The sequence below is a fragment of the Apus apus genome, chromosome 11 (assembly GCF_020740795.1).
Source record: "Apus apus isolate bApuApu2 chromosome 11, bApuApu2.pri.cur, whole genome shotgun sequence".
NCBI classification, from domain to species: Eukaryota; Metazoa; Chordata; class Aves; order Apodiformes; family Apodidae; genus Apus; species Apus apus.
Window position 1 is genome coordinate 16,521,166 of NC_067292.1, and position 23,070 is coordinate 16,544,235.

Below are 23,070 nucleotides of genomic sequence, written 5' to 3' on the forward strand. Positions count from 1 at the left end.
ACAGCTATTTTTATGAAAAAGATAAAAAAATGGCTTCAAGCTCTCCTCTTTTCCCTGCCATCCCAGGAAAAAACCAACCAACCAACAAACCCAACAAACTAAAACCAAAGAAAAAACAACCAACCAACCACAACAACAAAAACCCCAAAAACCCCACCAAAAAAAAAACCAAACCAACAACAAAACAAAAAAACCCAACAAAGATAAGATAAATTAAGTCAAATATGCTTTATTGCTTATTAGCTGGTAACATAATACCTTTTGACAAGCTGAACAGTTGTAGCAGGCAGCAGTGGAAGTCACTACACGGCCTGTTTAGAACGAAAACAGGAGTGAGAGACAGCTCTGCAAGGGAGTTTTTGAGCACAGCTCAGCCATCTACCGTGCCAAAACCAAGTACTTTTATCCAGTTAATTTAGTGAATGAATCCCTCAGGGTCTCCAGCCATCTACCACTACAACTCATTAGAGCCCAATATCCGACTTTTCATGTTGTATCACTGAAAGCACTTATGCTTAAAATGTAATTAAACTTAAAACAAACAAGATCTCTTTTCCTCCCTCAGCAGCCCCGGGACCTGTCTTCCCCAGCCCCTGCCCAGCTGACAAAAGCACGCACCTCTGCGGCGTTATTTGGGAAAACACCGCACGCCTCCCCTGCTGGCAGCGTGACATTTGCCCGGCCGTTCATCCTGTGAGTAATTAGAAATCTAAATACTGGGTGTAAAGCCTGGCTATTGGGATTTAAACTCTCTTACAAACGAGTAATGCGGTAAGACTTGCTGTCCGACGAGGTGTCTTATTGAAATATCCCAGGCTGGTTTGCTTGTCACAGCTGTCGTTTCAGCCATTTGCACTTACACTGTATTGCTTTCATTACAAAAATAGAAATTTGTGTCCTAAGTGCTGTTACATTACTAATGCTAAATATTTAATTCTCCAGGGTTCTAATTATGGTTGAGCACTGGCAACACTGATTCTACTTTTTAATAACAACTGTAAAAGCAATTTGAGCATTTTTCAATTAATTAAATACATAGTATACGAGTAACCTCTTGTCATTTTGCCCTCCAGGACCTGAGCTAATTTGTGTGGAATAAAATGTTTTGAAAATTAACTGATATACTAGTCTGATCATTGTTGTTCTATTAAATTATAGTCTGCCAAATGAGCAGTGTATAATAGTTACATACGTACCATTTCCTTATTTATGGTGTTTTTTTGAAAAAAAACTTCTCCAGCACGTTTCTAGAGAGCACTTTGGAGAGGCCTAATTAGCAGGCAGGAGATGGTCCATGTGCATGAGCATCAGCAGACTTAGAGGGCAGTGAGCCTTCAGCAATGAAAAACAAAGCTTCTCTCCACTCTTCAGACCTTATTTTCACCTTCTTTCACAGCTGAAAGTAAAAGTGTTAATTAAACTACTTTATTCTGCATAAACTCCTATGGGTTAGTTAGTAGTTTACACTTCATCACACGGGAATTGACTCTCAATATTAAAACATGTAAGTAGTTTAGATACCAATTTTTTGTCTTCAACTTGCAGAACCCAGCATGAAAAATCTGCCCATGGGTGAGTTTGCTGGAACACAGGGACAGTTAAGAATACCGGGCCTGCCCATGCAGACATAAAACTGACCTCTCCTGCATGCCTAACACCATGCTAAAATTAAAAAGTAGATCTTCTGTTTATGGAGTCCTAGAAGTTTAGAACACTGACACACAACAGCACCTTAGATATCCTGGTAAGGGAAACTGAACTCATCCCACAATAAAATAATGTAAAATCAACTGCAAAAAATGTTTAAATTAAAATCTCCACATTTTTATTTATAGCTGAAGAATTACATTCTTTCAGCATGTCTTTTAGTAGTGTATTGTGTTTTGTAGTGTGCAATAATAGCAAGTTGAACATATTGCTTGGAAAGTGCTTAAGGTTTAAATATCCCAAAACATCCAGGTCAAAGTGTGATGTTTTAGCCAAGTAACTCAATAGTGAGATCAGAGAAAGCAAAAATGTCTTACTAATGTACAATGGTACCACAGGCTTTCCAGGTCAAAGCTGACTGTGACTTAATTATTGCTATTTAAAAAGATGATTTTGGAAAAGGCATCTCCAGTCAATGTACTACTGTACTGAGCCTTTCTCTCTTTGCAGGGTCATGGAGATGGCAACACTATAAACCAGGAGCCTTCACACAAGAAACAGCACATTTCCAGTGCCTCACTGGGTTCCTGCATGCCACCCAGCCTCAGGCTGCCCCTGTGCCCCACTGCAGGGCCAGGAACCTGCTCAACCTCCCTGCACCCAGCACCACTTGGGTTTGAAAGAGGTGGGGCTGTTCCTGATAGCATTGGTTAGGCCCTGGGGTGCCTCAAAAGAACAATCTATCCCTCTGACATCCTCCAAGACTTTCAGGAAAGTAATTTGTGCCTGTACCTATACGGAGCACAGACAGCACCAACCTGAGTGCTGAGCTGTGTGCAGCTCTGAGAGCTCAGCTCTCACCAAGAGCCATGGCAGCAGAGCATACTTGGCAGAGCTCTCTACACCACAGGCCATGTGAAAAAAATAGATGTAGAGGGAGGTTAAAAAATGTTCTGAACTTGAAACTCACATGTTTGTCAACTCTGCCTGAATTGCACAATTACAACTTCATAAAAGGAATATCAAAGAGGCTTTAAAGACATGAACAGTTAACAGGAAAGGCAGAACAACTGAAAGTGCTCAAACTGACGTAAAATTGTTCCAATACACTGGAAAAAGAAAGGAAAGGAAAATAAAATAAGATTGTATCACTAAAAATTACAATATTGGAAATTATATCTGCTCAATAGACTTCTTGAGCATATTAGTTTATAACATGTTTGGTCACTGTGTGTTGAATTACAAGTCTATTTTTTCACAACTTGCAAACCATTCCACACCCGGAACATAGCACTCATCACACCAGCTAAAATGAAACCAAGCCTCAGTTTATGTTAAGATTCCTTACTTGCTACACCAAGACACTCACACAACTAAGAGCCACAACTCAAACTAAGCAGGATTGCATTTCTGTTAAAAAAAAAAATAAAAAAAATCAATAAACTGCAGGTTTCTTTTGGCACCAAGCAAATTAAGTTTCTCAGTCAGCATTACAACATTATTTTTTTTCCAAAATAAATACTAAATAGAATATAGGATCACTGCCAAATAAAAGTGCTCAGGTCTTAAGCACTGGTGTGTAGATGTGTGCACACATAAAATATACACACACACACAATATGAAGAATATGAGCAATGTATGGCAGTAATAGATCTCTTCTCAAAGGCAGATTTATATAAGAGTGTAAAACTTGAAGTTATCTTTACTACTATTAAAAGCTCCCCACTATCTCTAGGTGTCTGACTTCAATAAATCCTGGAAGCGTTCTGCTCACAGACTGAGTTTAAAGGAATGTGTAGCATGTGTCAACTTTAATAAAAGCAGTACAGTTCTTTAATTACCCCATTCATCCAGCAGCTGCTTTAACCAAGTATTTTTTCTGAACATGTAAAAATGTTAAATACCCAAAAAATCAGTCATCTGTGTGCAATGACTACTCAGCATCTAACAATAATGGATACACTGAAGGACAAAAAAGTGAGTCATGCCAAGCCATAATTTTCAGTGACTGACTGTAAAGCACTTACAGTCAGCATTAAGCTTCTAAAACTCTAACCCTAATAAATTGTAAACAAAGAAAGACCTTATGGTTATTTTTTAAATCTTAAAAACTAGCACATGATTTCAAATAATATTTCTGCTTTTCCTGATTCATATAGCATTCTTCCCAGGCAGAATATGTACTTCTGCATGAAAACAGGCTAGTACATACAAGTTAAAAAATAACAACACCTATTTAAACACATGAGCTAATGATATCTGGCATTTTGGACTTCACTGGTGATAAATTGCTTGCCACAGAGAAGAAAACATCCCCATTAGCCAAAACCAAATGTGCACAAGATTCAGAAATCCAAGCACAGACAACGTCTCCCTTCTCCAAATACTTTTGCCCCCAAGTCTTTTCATGGTACAGGAGAGCCAACATCACCTGCTCTGGCTGTAGAGAACTTGGAAATGTACGACTTGCACACATGTATTTCAATCTTGGTGAGAGCACAGCAACAAAAAGCCCATTAAAAAGAAAAAAGGCAGATAACTGGATGCGACCAACTTGCAATCATTTTTTAACATGCTAGTGAATGAGTGCCACCTAACTAATCTTAATAGAGAATGAGCCTAATTTATACACAGCAGGATGCTGTCAGATTATTTTAAACCTAATAATTATTTCTAGCAGCAAGACATTACTTTGTAGAAGTATACACTTTATAGAAGACATTTGCTCTGAAAAAAAATGTCCCCGTGCTGTTTGATTAATTTGGCAGAGAGAGGGGGGTGGATGAATGGAAGGAACCCACCTAAAGCCAGCGAAACCTCACACTCTGAGAATGAAGCAGCCAGGTGGAAGAGGATCTTTGAGAAAGGCATGGTGGTAGGAGACAGGAACCTTGCCAAAGTAGTTGTGAAATGATGCCCCCCACTCCCCAGATCTCTTTGTAAAGAGAAGTGTAAGTAACTGAGTAACTTGTCAGTGGAAGCTGCTATGCTGTGAAGGTGTTTGTTACACCAAGATGCCTTCCTTCCTTCCAAGCCTAAAGAATATCTAAGATGACCCAGTCTGACCCCAGGTTTTGCAAAAGCCACAGAAGCCTGTGATGAATCCTTCAACCCCACCCAGCCATTTGTTCAAGCATATACCTCTATAAAAACATTTCATCCCCATTCAAAAGGTAGAAAATCTACTATTCCCTTTCTAATGATTCATTGCTCTTATTAAGAGTTTGCACCTTGGGTTTTGTCATTAACTGATTTTTATCTCTGTATATTGTCAACACATACTGCCTTGAAAATGTTTTCCTATGTCTGGAGTATGAAAACAATCATATAAAATCAACTGTCCCATTACAGATGTAAAGATTATTTGCAGGAATGTACATTTTATTCAACCAAGTTGGAACTGAAGTTAAAGGAGTCAGAAAGTAACTGTAAAGTACCAGTTGAAAAGATAAACTATGTTTTGTCCAACATATTTGTGGAGGACATACAGAGAAATCATGTGTTTATAACAATAAACACATGATCATGCGTGGGATCCTGATAGATTCATACTGAATACAGCAATCACCAAAGAGCCAGCATGTCTAGTTGAAACTAGTATTTGGAGTATTTGTAAGAAAAAAAAATATCTGTCTGCTCTGAAATTGTATTTTGTTTTCTTTTTAGCACTACATGAACAGTATGACAGTATTTGATCATTTTAAGTGCTTGGATGTAAAATTTTACTCATGGGCATAACAGATCCATGACAGTGCTCTACATAAGGCATATGTTATTTTGCAATACTGGTTTAACTATGTACTACCACTTAAGCAGGCAAAAAGACTATTAGGCAATCACAAGTATTTAATTAAACACTAACTTTGGAACTACTACCTTAGGATAAAAGTATTGTATGACTTATGGGCTGTCTTAAAGAGCTGTGGAGGCTCATTTCCCCTTAGCTCACGGTCAGGGGAGACACTGGACTGCTCTCAGGAGGTGGTACCTCTCTTCTGAACTTGGCAGAGATGCCAAGCACTCAGACAGGCTCGAGCCCAGGCTGCCAGCACAGGGCACAGCTCTCACACCTGCAGCCGCACCCACCTTCCCCACAGAGCTGCAGAGATTGGGTCGGGGCAAGCTGAGGATTTTGGAAACTATGTGGTTGGCACTTTGCCTCCTTGAACTGTGCACACACCAAGCAACTACACTGCAAGTACAGGCTAACCAGGGTAAGAAAGAGTTTCACTGCAGAGTCCAACATTTTCTCAACATACAGCAGAACATGGACAATTCAAAACTTGGCAGAAAAGCAATAGGTTTCACACTCTGTTGTAACTACTTCTTTTATATGTATAATTTTAAAATATTAGTGGCATCTAAATTTGTGCATGTTCCCAAATCTCTTTGTAAGCCTTAGTCCTCAGACCCACCCTGCTTCATCTCTTCACGTCACTCTTTTTCAGAACCCCAGTCCAGGGAACAGCAGATGCAGGCTTCCATCTGAAGGCAGTGTGACATGGTCGTGCTGCTAAGGATAAACCAGCCAGGGAGGCAGTTCTTTGCCTGCAAAGCACCACCCTCCCCTTACACACCAGCTCCTTTCTAGATGTAGTACATTATTTTCCTCCCTTACATATGGCACATAAGAGAGGCCAGTGAATCCTTTCTCATTCTTTAGCATAGGGCCTGTTACTAGACATTGGATGCAACACCAGCCAAACTGGAGGTTCAGTCCTTCCTATGACTGAACCGAGCTCTTTCTACCCAGCAGTGCCCCAAGAGAAGACACGAGCAGCATTTCTGCTCTCAGGCTTCTAACAGATCAGAAAGCCTTGTGTTCTTTGTACACCCAAGCTGTGTGTGAGGCAGCACCTACTCTCCCCAGCCTTCTCACAAGAAGGGTCAGTGTCCAAGGAGCTGGTTAGTGCACTGTTTTTACTCAGTCATGCCTTTCAGTACTACACATCATCTGTACCATTCTAATTTTGGCATGGTGAACATCAAGAGCTTGGCTGCCTCACCAGACTCCAGCATCTACTGATGCAACATCAGACAGAAGCAGCAGTGGATGGGGTGGCTGCTAGTGCTGGAGGTGTTCTCCCCTCTTTGCTAAAGGCAGCTCAGGGAACCACGTGTCAAAAATAGGTCTCCTGAGGCATGTGTTGGTTGAGGCAGCCCCTTTGATGAGTGAAGCGCAACAGTGTGTTCTCTAGATAACGGAAACATTTGTACCATTCATACACCTTGAGCAGAGGCATTTTCCTGAAATGAAAAGAAAGTTAATGCATTCCTGAATGAAGTGTCTTGTCACCTACAAACTCGCACCATCTCTTTTCACTCACACTGGCACACACAAGGACTAAGTCAAAGAGCGCAGGTTTATTTTGTATTTGCCAGTATGTCTCTGAAATGTGAACATTACATGTGACAGAACTGTACAGCTTTCTAACACAGCCAATTTTTACCACATCTTCGAGATGCAACTGCACCTGCTGGAACAACTACACCAGCATCAGCTCCTCAACAACTCTCCAGTCAACACAACACCCTCCCAGATGATACTGTCTGTGCAGCTAGTCTGTGTGTTCCCTGCCATTTCATCCAAATGACCCAGGGTGCCAGTTAACTAATATTTGATAACACAATTAACTTTGGCTGAAATAAGGCTGGATGTGCTCAGGGAAACAGTTTAGTTTGCTCCCTAGCAGGGGCAATAACCTCTGCAAGAGAGGGAGCAAGCAAGCGTGCAAGAAGCCTGCTTCTCTAACCAGCACAGCTGCTGACAAAGGAGGCTGTATCTCTTGCCTTCTCTGAAGTTAATCCCAGCAGTTTAAAGCAGACTTGTGAAAAAAATATGAATCTGAAGTTACTCTAAAATGCTACTCCAAGGACACATTAGTTCCACTAGAGTCAAAGTATAAGCCAGACGCAATAGGTCGAGTTCTAGTCGAAGATATTGCAGAGGAAGTGAGAGCTAATAATTCTTAATTTGGCATAACATGACATTCCCAACAGCTTCTGTCTCCCCTTCCAGTAATTGCATCTTGGCAGTGTACATATTAAAAAAATAATTGCAGAACAGATACGTTATGTTGGGAAAAAAAAAAAACAGAACAAAACTAAGAAAAAAAAAAAAGCAAAGCACCTTTCTTTGTAGTAGTGTCACTCTGAAAACTGAAGACTCTTTCACTGCAAAGAAAAATACACTGATCAAAACACGAAAGGGACAAAACCTCATTCATTCCTTATTTGTTTAAGAATTACTAAAAAGAAACATTTTTGCAGGAGGCTAAGGCAACAGTAATTTAGACAATAATAAATTGAGCATTGTAAGAACAACTACTTCATTGAATAAAGGAACTCTGGCAAGAAACTTTTCACATGGTATTCAACAGACATTTAAATAATTGAAGTATGCAAGTTAAATTACTTCAAAAATAAAGACCTTCCAGTGGTTTACCATAATGACAACATTGTATAGAAAAATACAACAGTTCTTTATAGCCTAAAAAGTGTCAGTTTTATTTTACAAAGATGACTTCCAAAAGCATCTTGTCATGACAACCGAGTTTTGAGGAAAAAACAACCTGTCATTTGGTAAACAGATGAAATTAACTGTCATTAAAACCACTTAAGCACTTCTCCTTCTTGTTATCCTTCTCCTCTTGGCAGTAACTCGTAAGAAGACTTCAAGGAGGTCCAGTCATTGATGGCAGGATCTAGAAAAGAAACAATTTTGCATACAGTTATCATACACTTTCACAGCTTCTAGCTATTGTATTTCACTAACCTGCACTTAATTGGCTTCTTTCTGCCACTGGCATGAGTACAATGGACCAACTACTTCATACAAATCACCACTCACTGCTGCAAATACACCTTATAACACAAAAATATTGTAGTGTTTGCATCCTATCACATTAATGGCACATACAAAGGTAATGTTAACAAGGTCCTGTTTATCCACCACTATGAAATGCTAATAACAGCCACTGCAACAGGAATCAGACATTTTTCGTTATCATGCAGTTCACTAATTATGGGACATGGTTGGACTTAAAACTGGTACATTGCTGTGTAACTTCTGGATAATATACCACTTGTCCACATAAACACACCACGAAAGTAAGTGAAGACCCAGATGCAATGGTTACAATCAGAATCAGCAAAGAGGAAAACTACAATTGCATGTTTTCCCAAAATCCAAGATTTTGTTTGGCTAACCAAGCAGCTTACTTAAGATGGAAAGAAGGCATAGATTGGTTAAAGAAAAAGAACTGTGTCTTGCATAACCACTCTAACTCCTGTGCATCCCTGGAAGGCTGTGTGCATGGCAACCCTCCTTCCAACACAAAAAGTAATTAATTGTATTCCCATATTAAAGCTACCATGGCACACCTCCACCTTGGCAGATTGCTAGTTGGCTTTCATCTTTTCCATCTTCCACATGCCAGTTTCCTCACACCAACTGGCCCTCAGTGGCAGGTGAGTTTTTAACACCATACAAAAACTTGAGGAAAATAGATTTTGTTCTTTCTTCATCTTCCACTAGACTAGACTGCCATTTAGTCACTGTATTGATGTAATAACTACACTTCCTTCTACTGCACCACAGGTGTACATCTAATGATGGGACAACAGAAAGCCAGGGTCTTTATCCCTGCAGGAGCACAGCTGCCATTTTGTTTCATGACTTGCATCCTTCTTCATGCCATGGACAGAGCATATGGTTTTTTGAAGGGACATCAAAACAAATATGACAGGTCAGTGCAATCATAATACTGAATTAATCCAAATTTGCCATATCTAAAATTAAATGTGTGCACACAATAAAGACTCAAATGGACAAAAAAAATCCCCTACCCTTTATCCCTGTCCCACCCACTTACGAATTCTGCAACTCCAGCTGTTGCCGCCAGCCCAAGGACATTATTTTGGGAATGACACTTCGTATTAAAAGGTAAGTTAACAAAGCAAGGATACTGTGGACCCTCTTTAAAGGCCACAGCAAAGCATAATACATCTTTTCTCAGCATTTACAAAGAAAAATAATCAACAATCAATTCAGTTCATGTTCCTCAACTTGTTTCTATAATTCCAGACACAGATTTCAACACTTAAGCATTATGTCAGCCACGCCTTTTTCACCACTGCAGTTAGGCAAGACTCTCCAAGTGTCTTGGATCCTCCTTGTATTTTTTTGGGGCTATCTCCCTCTAACAGTTCACCATAATCCATATGCCACCATAGCAAAGACTATGTGGTACTATCAGCACTCAAGTTATTAAGAGCTTGTAATACATAATCCAGTCATTCCAAGAAAATGTTAATACTCTGCATATATGGAATTGCTTTTCATAAAAGCAATTATTTGTTCATAAATTAAAACAAAAAGAAATAACTTTAACACATGTAGTTTAGGGCACAAAGAATTGGTTTCAACTAACCGTGACATTTAGATTAGCAAACTCTATGTACTGTTGTCTGCCCACTTGAGGACTGCTCTGATTCAGGTTCCATCACATACTAGTTCTTAAATTTCAAGCAAACAAACTTGAGGGAGAGGCTAAGCCAGTAAGCACAATTTCCACCACCTGCATTTACACACCCTCCATCCTCCCACACCCCTTCCATCAACTGAAGCAAGTTGATAGTTTATCTGTAGAGCAAAGAACATGGAGGTGGAATAAACAGGGGGAAAAAAATAAATCAACCATTGGTTTTGTTTACCACCTTATTCATGGTAGAATCTGACAATTAGATAGGTATAGAGATTTGAACTGTCACACAAAGACACCCACACCACTAACATTGCATCACCTTTCCACTGCAAGAACATACTGAGACACTATCTACATGTCAGGCCCAAAACAAACTATAATTGGTCAAAATTTGCAATTCTCCCACTGTCAAGGGACAGAAGACCCCCAAATATTAGCCCTTCATCATTTACCAATATCCTTATCTCTGCTGCAAGAGAGATGACTACCCATGACAACCATTTCACAGTGTTTTCTGCTTTTACTTTCACCTAACTGCGCAGCAACTGGGATCTCCTGTTCCTAGGAGATCCCAAATGCCACAAGAACTTCTACCTGATCAGTGACTCAGGGGTGCTGTTTGTTTAGTGGGTTTTTTTCTCCTCCATAGTCACCTGAAATTGAACTAGCAATTATGGCAGTTATAACACTTAGAGGAGATGTAGGAACAGACTTAAGAGCTTCCAAGGTACCATCACCAAAAATCTCCAGTATCACCCAGAAAGCTGGCAAGCCATTAGTCGGCTTCCTGCAGCTGAGAACACACCATTTGCCACTAGTGCCAAGCAGACAGTTTAGGTATGAACCAGGATGCCAGGCAGGTGGGCATCTAATAAGTAAACTCATCTTCAGGAAAAGCAAGCAAAGCAAGAGATGTTACCTGACTTGCAAGTGAAACAAGCCAATGGCTTGCAAGCAGAGCCCATTTTGGTTTGGCTGCCAGCAGCACCTCCAGCAGTATCTGCTTTTGTTCAGTTTGGTACCACAGAGCTCATGCAGTGTTATTCAGGAAAAGGAGATGGAGTTAAAACAAACATTTATTTGCCCTTCACTCTGTATCAGAACTGGCACCCAGCCCTGAACAATCTCCCTCTTCCTTCTACTGTGGGAAAGCTACCGAAAGAGGACCTTCCCTTCCCATCTCCTGCTGCTGGCCAAAGAAGCAAAAGGTACAGAAACAAAGAGAACAGTAAAATATCACTAGGCAGTTGTGCGTTACCAGTTGAACCTTCATTTCCCAAAGCCTCAAATTATCCCATTGTCACTGCTATACATTTGAGGTTATTATTCCCTCATTATTAATGACTCTCCAGTATTTTGCAAATCCCAGGTGTTATACCCGAACCCTCTCAAAGCTACAATTACAGTTCTAACCTGCTCAACTGAACTTCACATTTTTCAGAAAATTAACAAATTAAAAACAGGAACATCTCTCATATTCCAGGGTTGCCATTTAACTCTCAGTGCCACAGGTTCTCAAGTGTCTCCTGAAATACTTTCTAACTCTGCTAAAGGAATGACATTTGGAAAAATCACCTGTGTGCTGATAGGAAAACATCTTTCTGAAGATTTTCACAAGCTAGTTGAACGCAACTAAAGTCAGTCTTCAGAAAACAAGGAAAGTTGTCTTAATGCCCAAACATACTCACTAAATGCTTCTGGCTATGACATTATTTTCTAATTGACACATTATACACAAACACCTTAAGAAAATACCTTCTTGCGTATGTCTGGATTACACAGCTATTTATTCCCAGTGTTTCTGCACAGCCTTCCCAATGTTGCACAACGCTCTTGAATACAAATGACCAATTGATTCTTTCAGATGATAGGTTTTTTTAAGCATTCGATATTTTTAATGTTAAAAAAATTGTACCTCAACATGGTGTTTAATGCAATCCTTACCCTGAAAAATTGAAGTACATCAGTATTAATCTATTAGATGCTTTTCCATACCAAACCTATGGCACTGCATAAATTACTGTAATTTAAATGAATTACTGCTTGAAAATTCTCATTTGGTAACAAACATGCAGTGTTACAAGGCACCAGAAAGAAATACGTCCACTGGGGTAACTAAGTATATCTAGGTTCTCATAAACCAGCTATTCTAAATTGTTAGAGGACAAGAATATTACACGGATCACACAGAACACATCAATATGTCCAAGAAATCAATAATATAAAATTAAATCTACAGTTTATTCAGATATATTTTCATGCCTATATATGCAGAATCCACTTTAAAAATGCCATTAGGCGAGTGAAAGAATATTATTGCAAAAGACATTAACACCAATAGTGATTCTATCTCTGCACTGGATAACTTGCATTTTTCTCTTTAAACGTCTGATCTGTAGAAATGCACTGGAGAAAAAGACCTTGGGAAATAAAGAAAAAAACCACCAGCACAAACAAATAAAAAGCCAAGTGCTTTTGTTACATTATTCTGCATATTACTACTGCTTAAAGATGACTTGTTTAAGACTGCACATTTCAACTACCTAACAGTAAAGAATGAAAAGCTTCTTGCTACAAGCTAAAAAGAAAGTCTTTACCATGCTCCTTGAAGAGCTCATTTTCACATTACTCAGGCTTCATTATGCTGAATCAATATTCGTTTAGTCACTGGGGTTATTGACATATTTTAAAATAAAAGTATACCCTTCAGCTACTGCACTCATTACGGGTAATTTGTCTTGTCAGGGAGCAGGGAATATTATCCCAGTCTTTCAAGGGCTGACAGCCCATGGAAATACCTCCCCTTGGTTACAACTGTAAATAATTTTAAGGTAAAATATTGAAAAATCAATGACTGTTTCCTGCAATCTGTCACAAACAAATCAATCATAATCTGCACAGCCAGAGAGTATGATTTGAAGGAGATGAGAGCAGATGTAATTCTTGGCTAGAATCTCTCATTTCAAAATCACTTCACATAATGGTGTCATCATTTAAACACTTAGCAGTCACTGCAACTGCCACTCATAACATCTAGTTAGACAAAACCGCAAGGAAGAGGAGGAGAAATGCCACTGCTGTTATGTAAACAAACACTTCATTTAAATGGTTGCAACATTAGTAAATTTCACAGATGTAACAGCTAGGCTTGTCTCTCCATTAAAGTCCAAGATGCTGCTGTTTCTCAATGAAAGATTGTCTGTACACGAGTCTCGCAAAATTTAAGGTGCTTTAAAATAAAACCAGTCTTCACAAAAGAGGCGCAATAATATCTCATACTAATAGTATTTCTAAAAATACATCCATTTCATTCACTCCAAATTGCTAGTAACAGAATTGTGCATCAAATTCTCAAGAGATTAAGAAAGAAGAATTGTTTGAGGTACCTTTGTCTTTTTAAGAGCAGTAAGGATTTCAATGCTTCTTTGTCCTCTACATATTATATTTCACATCTAAATTTCATTAAGCGCACACCGACCCAACTTTAGAGAAAGTAACTACTGCAGAGTACAGGCGAAAGAAAGTCATAACCAACAGAAATTGATTGATAATATATTTTCAATTTGCACTCAAAGAGATTAGCTGTTGTATATGGAATTATATTTGTATAAAGGATCAATTTATACATAAAGAATTAACTACTGTGCAGTCAAAATACTATAAAACTGATCTCTGTAAACCTGAATCATTTGTGTAAAACTAATCTATTTTTATAGAGTAACACTAATGCTTGGACTGAAATCACTCCTCGTTTGTCCTCCCACCTCACCTCAGACTACATTTTCACCCTGACACCACAGTGTTTCAGAGACTTCTGAGTAGATCAGTCAAAACAAAAAAGCAGCAGACTGGGTGAAATTGTGCAACTGCAACCATGGGCCTCAGCCTGCATTCCCTGCACAAACAAAATTTGCAAATGCTCATGGAGTGCTTCACTCTGGAGTCTATAATTTGAGCCCTTAATCTTTAATGTGCAGAGCCCGTTATCACATATTCATTTTAATCACATTAACCTTACCAACTCATATTTCTGAATATTTAGCTCACAACTGTGAGACTAAGGAAAAAAAATGCAATCAGAAAAATGAAATTATTTTCTCTTTTCTCAAAAAAAGAGTAAATCCCTTGATACTGTTTTTAAAAATGAAAGAATAGGGCATATAGTACATCTAAGCAAACCTCTGCAAGGTTTGCCTTCCTCTAGTCTCTTTATCTTCTACATGGAAAACACACATCTCTCACTTTTTATTGACACATCAAAACCACTATTGTTCATAGCAGCTGAACAGATTCTCATTCTTAGCAAAATAAACTATTAAAAAGAAAAAAAAAAAAAAAAAGAAAAGAAACTAAAGTCTTAGCCCAGAAGAAACAGTTACTGCCCTGGAGGCTAACGAAGTGCAGGAAAACTGCAAGTACCAGCCGTGAAGCAAATCAGCTTAACCCCGGGAAAGGCCACGCTACTGAGAAAGGAAGCGGGAGGAGGCAGAGGGTGAGTAATCACTAAAAACAAGAGTAGCTCCTAGAAATGAGTTGCACTACCTCACTTTTTCCCTGAATGAGATCTTTAATGAAGCTATCCGATGCAGAGACAGCCTCAGGCTCATCAGGCCTTTTAAATCTCCTCGCTGGCCAAGCGACACTCGCCGAGGGAAGATCCTACTTATTACATGAAGCCACTCTGAGGGAGAAGTGCCTGCCACGCGGAACGTGTCTGCGTCCCTCCCCTGTGCCATTCCCCTGAGCCAGGTTGTTATTTCTCGTGACAATCACCTAATTAGGTGGGTCAAGAATCACAGAAGATAGAAGAGATCTATTCTTCCTACATGCCAGTTTTCCCATTTGTAAAAATGAAGGTAATGGCTCTTCCCCTCCATCGTGATGCACTTAATAAATGTTAATAATAATCAAGTCAGTCACGTCTCCCAGACAACACTGTCAGATCTTTTATTGCAATATTTGAGAACTACTGGGCTCATGAGGGAGCTCCCACAGGTTCCAGACAGAGAAAGACTCACATCCCTGGGTGCAAGAGGTCACAAATGGCTGCATCACAGCAGACATTTCACAACAGCTCTGAGAAGGGAAGCCCTAAGAGGAAAGAGCAGCACATGCTGTAGCACTACACATGTTTATGGAGAGTTCACAGCTCTGCAGTATGGGTCCTATTTTCTGCTGGACAAGGCATTAAGATGCTATAGCATCTAAGAGGGCTGTGAAGCCTTTCTGGTGAAGAAGTTGAACTAGCTCAAATTTCTTGAATGAAAAGGTATTTTTCTTCATTATCTTTCTCGGAAAGAAACAAAAGAGCTACATGTTATGGAAAGAGCTGAAAAAATAAAAGACACTAGCTTAAGAAAAGCTAGTAGCATTTCCTCTAGTACCCACCTTCTCAATTTACTGCTCTCACTCATCATGTTCAACCACCAGTATATGTACATTTATTCAATGCAGCTTCACATGATGACTGAATAATAAAGCAGTGCAATACTAAAACATTCGGTATTACAGATAGTACACTATTACCAATACTCTACCTAATGAAGTTTATAAAGTCTTCATCTTTGGGTGTCACAGACAAAAGAAGAATCCTGTTTTGAAATAGCTTCTGCCTTCCAACACTGCTCTTCCCTCCTTCAGCATTGCTTGGGCCAGTCTCACTGAGCTCATCCAGAAAGGACAAAAAAAAGACAAAAAAGACCATACTTATTACAATGCTTGTCATCTGCACCAGATGATTTTCTTAAGAGAAATAGAACTAAAGCTGATGTATCTGCAAATGATTATTTCTGCATTTTGTTAGAGACAGAACACAGTACCACAAAGGAAAGTGCCACTACTGGAACGTTTTACTTAATGAATCATAACATACGCAAAACAAATTACTTACCATTAAGTCTGAATAGGACTTAATATGGTTAAAAAGAGCTGCAAATCCAGATGCATTCTGGCTTTGTATGAGGTCTCTTTCTGTTCTCAGGCAGATACAGGGTAGGATAGACTGCTGGATTCATTTTCCCCACTGTGTACCTCATTGCTTCTGCTCTTGAGTGAATTCTATAAAGGCAAAAAATAGACACATGGAAAACAGGGAAATAGAACCAAAACACAGCAGATTTCTCTTGAAAACAAGGACTACAGACTGAGCAATGCAATTATTTCTTCACTCATTGATCTAGCACGTTTGTTAAATCCCACAGGCATTATGTTAGTACCACATCCCACTGAAAGATGTTCAGTTCTGCATTTTCTAAGAGGCACACCACAAATAGGTGCCTATGGAAATCAAAGATCTGTGGAATATGGAAATTTAATGGCATTTACCTAAAGGGTAAGTAATAGCATTAATAACTTGCTTTTTCTCAAAATCACAACAGTCTAATAAATTACATGAGTATGGACAACAATGTCAATCCTGAACATTTCATAGAAAAGCAGAGGGTTCCAGTTAGGTAAACGCAGGCACGGAGGTTCCATCAACAAATCTAGGTCATAGGATATGCCAGAACCTGAATGAGGAAACAAGCCCAGGATTCAAGACTCTTACTCTCTTCCCTACTACTAAGTCTTCCCATCGCCTTCTCAGCCAGTGTAGAAGTCTCTCAGCCATTCTGCAGCCTCCTCTCACAACTACTATCTGCGTGACCTCAGTTTAACTCTTATGGACACAGTAGCACAGTTTATATCACAGACATATCAGCTGAATTTTAACTGAAGCAAGAAATTAAATACTGAAATAAACTTAGGAAAAAGCAATGATCAAAAAATCCTTAAAAATAACTCTTGAAACTGAGGTGTCACAGAGCTGATCTCTTCCCAAGAGGCAATCATGGAATCTAATGCCTAATAAAGCCAGGAGAGGGTAAGGTCCTCCCTAGACAACAGCAAGGAAGTCAACACAAACAAAGTAATTCTTGCACTGTCAATATCATAAAGAAGTTGTAGGCACCTTTTTATAATGACAGAGTATTCTTAATAAAAGCTTCAAGCAGGTTTTATAGCTGCATATTATCCAATGAAACCAGTAATAAACAGCACTGTAGCATTATTTAGTGCAACTCCAATACGCCAAGAGTCACAACCTCAGTTTTATGTATCACACAGGCTAAAATGTTACTTTTTGGCTTTACAGTAGCAGCCAGGCCTGTAGCTATTTTATCCCAGCACACTGCCATCTGGATATTGATACTTTGCTATGGGATATGAAAGAAGAGCATAGTTACCTAATACAGCTTAATTGAAAACAGAGGACCTACATATTATACCATACATTATTCTATACAAAAATCAAATCTGAAGGGCACAAAAAGTTCTGTAGATGTCAGCAGAGAATATTTCAGAGGTAAACTCTGGGTTCTGGGTCTGCAACAGAAATGCTAAGAAATACTGTGAAAAAGATGTGCTTATGAAATAAAAAGAGCTGTTTTGCTTTGTTGGGCAGGGAGAGGGCAGGGAAAGAAAGAGCTCAGAAGATGCTTCTCCCTCGGAAAGAGCAGGGAAGTGATCATTCACACATCTGCTGGTAAAGTCTCTGTTACAGTGATCTGCATTCACCTTGAAAGATCTGACTGGCTTGCTTTTTTTCCTCAAACAATGTTTTATGCATATAAAAAAAAAAAAAAAAGAGAAGATTCTGTACAAATACACTCACTTGAATCTGCAGAAAACAGCTTCAAGAATCATTTGCAGCTGCATTATCCACATGAAGGAACAGAAATTACAAAGCTCTAATACTAATAAAAATCAGAAATTAGGAACTGTTAAAAAGAGTTCTTTGGGTGCAAGGCTAGAAAGGCTACCTGACTTTGTATTTCTCCTCAGAGGAAATGCCAAGATCTCACAAATACCAGTCAGATGGACTGCAAAATATATCTAAGTAGATAAACCACAAACCCTTTTGAACACAACCCTGTTAAAAGTCAACCACCTCTAACACCCACACTGGAGGCCAGACTCCAGCTACATACAGGAGTTCCCACCACACTGCAGCACCTGCAGGAATTTGCCACCATATGGAAAGCGACAGGCACATGCACGTCCCCTAAAATGGCACAGGGAGCCACAGCCATCCTTCCTGCTGAGGTGCTCCTCTTTCACAATAAGGAGGGAACTAACAGTAGATGTGGCTTGCTTTAAGTAGAAAAACTTGTTCAGACATGAAAGGGAGCAGTTTTTAATTTTTTTCCACTAAAGTCAACCATTAGGAGTCTATCTTCTGCACAGGCCCATGAATTATAAGAAAAATAAACCCTAAAGACATTCTTAACTTAGTCCATATTATGCCAACAAATTCAAGCAAATGGTGCAGTTTAAGTTAATTACAGGAAACTGAAATACAGTTTCAGGTTCTCCCATGATACTGTCAAGATCTTTGGAGTTACACGTTCAAAACAATAACTGTGTGCTTAAAAGGCTTGCCAGACACACTTCTGTGCATGGTTTGATCCCACATGCCAAACAGGTTTGTCGATGAAATTAAAAAAATGACTGAGATGGATAATCAGGTTTATTTTAGCAGACAATAAGTGATTTTACATTGAAAGGCTTGCAGAAGAAAAAAATAGATCTAAGGTACCTAATACCCAATTGCTAGACACAGAAAAGAAGAGTAGTTCATGAGTTGACACCTCGGTCTCAGACTGCAAACACAGAGAGTGCTAATGGTCTTGTGCAAAGTAAGTGCAGGCAGAAGAAACAACAGAGAAGTTTGGGGCATCTGGGAGCTCTGCTTGAGATCATCTGTGCAGGTTGAGCCACCAAACATCGGCACTTCCACTGCAAGTACCGACCCTGGAACTTCATCTTAGGGAAGCCAGCAGCAACATACACACAAGTATCTGCAGGGAAGTGCCACAAAGTTTTACTGCCAGAGCTTCAACCAGTATTTTAGATGCACTGTTATAGCACTTGTTGAGCTAATAAAGCATTGATTTAATGTAGAGAAACACAAGCACCTCCCTCCTCCTTGCATGCTAATTAGTTTTACTTCCATGATAGTGCAGAGGGGAGAAGAGGAAATTTTTTTTTTCCTCTTCATGCTTTTAATTAAAAGAATAACAGTCATATGTATTTATTTTGCTCTGTTATCAGCATGAGTTATTAATACTCTAAAATACACTGTATAAAGCACTTGTTAGCAGATGTTTCCAGATGCAATTTCCACCACCACCCTAGTCTTGGTATTTTGTTTATAGAGATAGCTTTAAACTGAACAGAATATCTGGGAGGGGTTTTATTTTTTCATTACTTTGGGAGTTTTTTTGTGTGTTTGTTTTTTTCTAAAGAGCATTCCCCTTAACTTTACATACAGATCTCTTGGTAATGTATTCACAAATTTAACTGGAGAAACAAATTATTCAGTAAGTGTCTAAAGTCAGGTATTCTGATAAAGAAATATCAAAAAGGTTTTGAGAAAACAGCTTCCTTCTCATGTAACCCTGTAAAAAGAAAAACAAAGTTGAAATGATCTCCTAATGCATCTCTCTTCATAATTCATGTCAAAAGATGACATTTTCTCAGGATCTTAATTAAGATAATGATGAACACCTGTGTCGGCATTCTTTGGCAAGACAGCATTATCCATCATAATCTTTTAAGTATTCTCAAAAAAACCCCAACAAAATTGTATGACGGAACCAATCTGTTGCCTCTCCTTGCACCAAGTTTTACATCTCAGACACACACAAGAATGATTAGATCTTTAAAGACTGCAATAAAAGCAGGATTGTTAGATTTTAAAGTTTCAACAGAAAGTAGCTACTAAAGTAATTAAATTAAGGTGTATCATATCCGAGATGCCCAAGTTTAACTCCATTCACTACAAGCCACCTGCAACCAAACCACTTACAGTTAGACACTATCTGTGGGCTGTACTTTTAAAATACAGTTTGCTGTGATTTTTCAAGATCACCCTGCCTCTTTTTCCCCTCCTGGAAAGAAAACATTCACAGCTGATCCCTATTATATGTACACACTCTTATTTATCAAGCTATTTTATGCTGTACCACATATGTTTACATACCCTAAATTAAATTATGCAAATGAAACCAGTGTAGAAAAACAAATATGCAAGTTCAAATATTGCTACATTTTGGGTCACCACATTTTGCATGGTCATCTCAAAACCAAGCTCCTCTCATGTTAAAAACCCTACTGGAGTCCGACTGCTGAAGTAAGGAAAGATCATTTCAAACAGCTTTGCAGAACCGGCCCATCAGACTGAAGGCTATAAAAATAATTAATTATTTATTTATACAAGTTGAATTTATCTTCAGAAGCCTTAATTTAAATACAGCAAAGAGTGCACAGCCAGCCTGTAAACTCTACCCATTGTTTAGAACTGATTGGTAAATGTTTTGTCTATTGCCTTAACAGTTTAGCTTCCAACTAGCTATGACAAAAATATATAAAGTACAGAGCTTTAGTATCCACTTGCACTTGTATAATATCACAAGCAGCTGCAAACCAAACACTTGATACCAAGAACTTATGCATACTTTCAAATGTACATACCTTCGGTAAAAATGAAAAGAAGCAGCAAATGTGTCCTCGAGCCTCAGAGCTGCTAATAGCACACACAGAACTACATAAACAATAGTCCTGGAACAAAGTTCTCATTTCCCTATAATTAAAGGGCTGAAAAGTCCTGCAAGGCAGATTAGTCTTAGGCTTTCACATTTTAATACGCTTCTCAGAGGAAAAAGTTGCTGTGACTAGTCATTCAGTAGAGCTATCAATGTGCAAATAAAGCAGAAAATAGAGACATCCTTAAGAAATTAGCCTCAAATTTGATATAAAGTGAAGGTGACAACCACAGCAATAGAACTATAAACTAAATGTTCCAATATCTTGAAGAATTATCTACAGTTCTTTGAAAATTGCAAAGAATAATGGCATAATATAGTAAGAACATCAGTTTGATAGACATATTTAATCCTGATGGCAAAGGAGTCCTATTGCTACCGTTTATTAATCAGCTCTGACATTATTTTGCAATGCATGAAAGTGTGCATGAACACACCACCCTTTCCAAAGTGTATGCCTACAGAAGCAAAATTAGTAGAACATAAGGAAGAAAGAGGGTAATTTTACATGACATTAACCTTACCTCCTCCTCCTCGAAAAGTCAGATGCCATGGGAAGATAGTTAAAACTTCTGCTTCTCCCTACAAAGAAAGGGCAAAGAAAAGCAGTTGTTAATCCTACTCACAAATTACCCGAATGCTACATGTATAAAACTATCCCGGATAATATCTCACTCCCCGAACAAGGGGTACTGTCAGAGGGTACCACAGAAGCGCTTTTGAGTGGAAAAAGAAATGCGGTGCTTTAGAGCAATAGCTAAAATTAACCCAGAGACCAGCATCAGTGACACCGTGCAGCTGAAAACTGATGAAAGTGCACACCTGTGTGGATTCAGCATGTAAGAGTGTGCGAGCCGATGCTAGACCCCTCCCGCTCACCGGAGACAGAGCCCACACGGATTTTAAAGAGAAACACTTCCATGTAAAAAAAACACTAAAAAATAATTTAAAAAAATAAAATAAATACAAGGAAAAAGACGAGGAATACGGAAAACATCAGACAAGGTGCTACTCGGCAGCAGCACGGGGGAGGGTGCCGAGACCCGCCTCGCCCCGCTGGGCTTCCACCCTACGGGGGGCCCAAGGCGGCAGCGCCCTCCGGCAGCGCAGTGGGCACCAGCCCCGGGACCGCGGCGGGAGCGGCTCCGCCACCGCCCCCCGGGAGCCCCCGGCGGCGGGGCCGGGGCAGCAGCGCGGCCCGCCCGGCAGGGGGCGCCGCAGCGCGGCGGGGCAGCGCCACCACGGGGCCCCAGCGGCCGGCCCCGCAGCAGCAGCGGATGCCGCCGCTTTCCCGCGTCCTCACCTCACCGGCCGGGCCAGCCCGACCCGCAGCCGCCGCGGGCTGAGCTGAGCTGAGCCCAACCGGGCCTGGCCGGGCCGCCCCGGCCCGCAGCGCCTCCGCACGCCGTCCTACCAGCGCCGCTTCCGGGCTGCCCGGCAACCGCGCCGCGTGCCGCCACCGCCCCTCCACGCCCCCGCCTTCCCGCCATGACGGACAGCTCTGCTGGCCAATGAAAAAAGGGGAGGACCCACAGCCGGCGGGACGACAGCCAATCAGGCGCCGGGAGGCCCGGGGGTGGGCCTGGCGGGGCCGCGGCCTGCTGGGTAGTGTAGTGCCCCGGCCCTGCCGTCATTCCCCGCCGGGACACCGGGGAGACCGCGCTCTGACCGCCCCGGCGCCACCGCCCCCGGCCCGGCCCCCCCCGGCTGTCGCCCCCGGGCCCGCGGCAGGGCTGCTCGGCAGGGCTCAGCCTGTGTCCCTCCGGCGGGCTGTGGCCGCTGCCGCCGGGTAGAAACCCTGGAGGGACGGAGCGGGGCAGCGTCGGTGTCGCCTCCCCGGCATCGCGGGGACCTCCTGTCCCGGCCCGCCCGGTTTAAAACCCACCACACACCCCCTTCCTCGCGTCCTGCCCGCCAGGACCAGCGGCGAGAGAAACGAGGGCCGGGAGATGCAAAAGTTACAAGATAAAAATAAATGAGCTAAATCACATTCAATCGCCCCCTCCTCCCGGGAAAGGTCCGGCGGATGCCAGACGGGTCCCGGCCCGCGGGTCCCTGGTGGGCCCCTGGCGGAGGGCAAGGTCCGCGGGAGCAGCGCCTTGTCTCAGCCGCAAGGGAAAAAAAAAACAGCGAGGAGGAAATAAACGGGGGTATGTTCTTGCTGGGAAATATATCTGGTAGAATCAAAGGAGATTACATCTCCTGATCGGCGGGGAATTATCCCAGTTCATATGGTTTTAATCTGCTTTCGCCTCGACCCTTTTACGAGCCGGGAAGGGGGAGGATAGCCGGTTTAGTCCTCAGACCCGCGGGCAAGCTTCATTCGAACGATTTCTGCAGAGCCATCTCCGCC

At 40.8% G+C, this 23,070-nt stretch overlaps 1 long non-coding RNA gene across 3 annotated transcripts; it reads right to left on the bottom strand.

The window, feature by feature from the left end:
• Positions 1–358: 358 nt before the first annotated feature.
• On the bottom strand, positions 359–22,124 carry LOC127389351 (uncharacterized). 3 transcript variants are annotated; one of them, XR_007890623.1, is made up of 7 exons: positions 22,021–22,124; positions 21,242–21,299; positions 16,025–16,191; positions 15,672–15,794; positions 8,221–8,352; positions 7,779–7,822; positions 359–1,396 (listed from the first exon to the last, which is right to left on the bottom strand). It is a non-coding gene; the product is annotated as an uncharacterized LOC127389351 (long non-coding RNA). The 3 variants fall into 3 exon arrangements; XR_007890622.1 differs by having other exon boundaries at positions 7,779–8,352; XR_007890621.1 differs by lacking the exon at positions 359–1,396 and having other exon boundaries at positions 6,960–8,352.
• Positions 22,125–23,070: the final 946 nt, after the last annotated feature.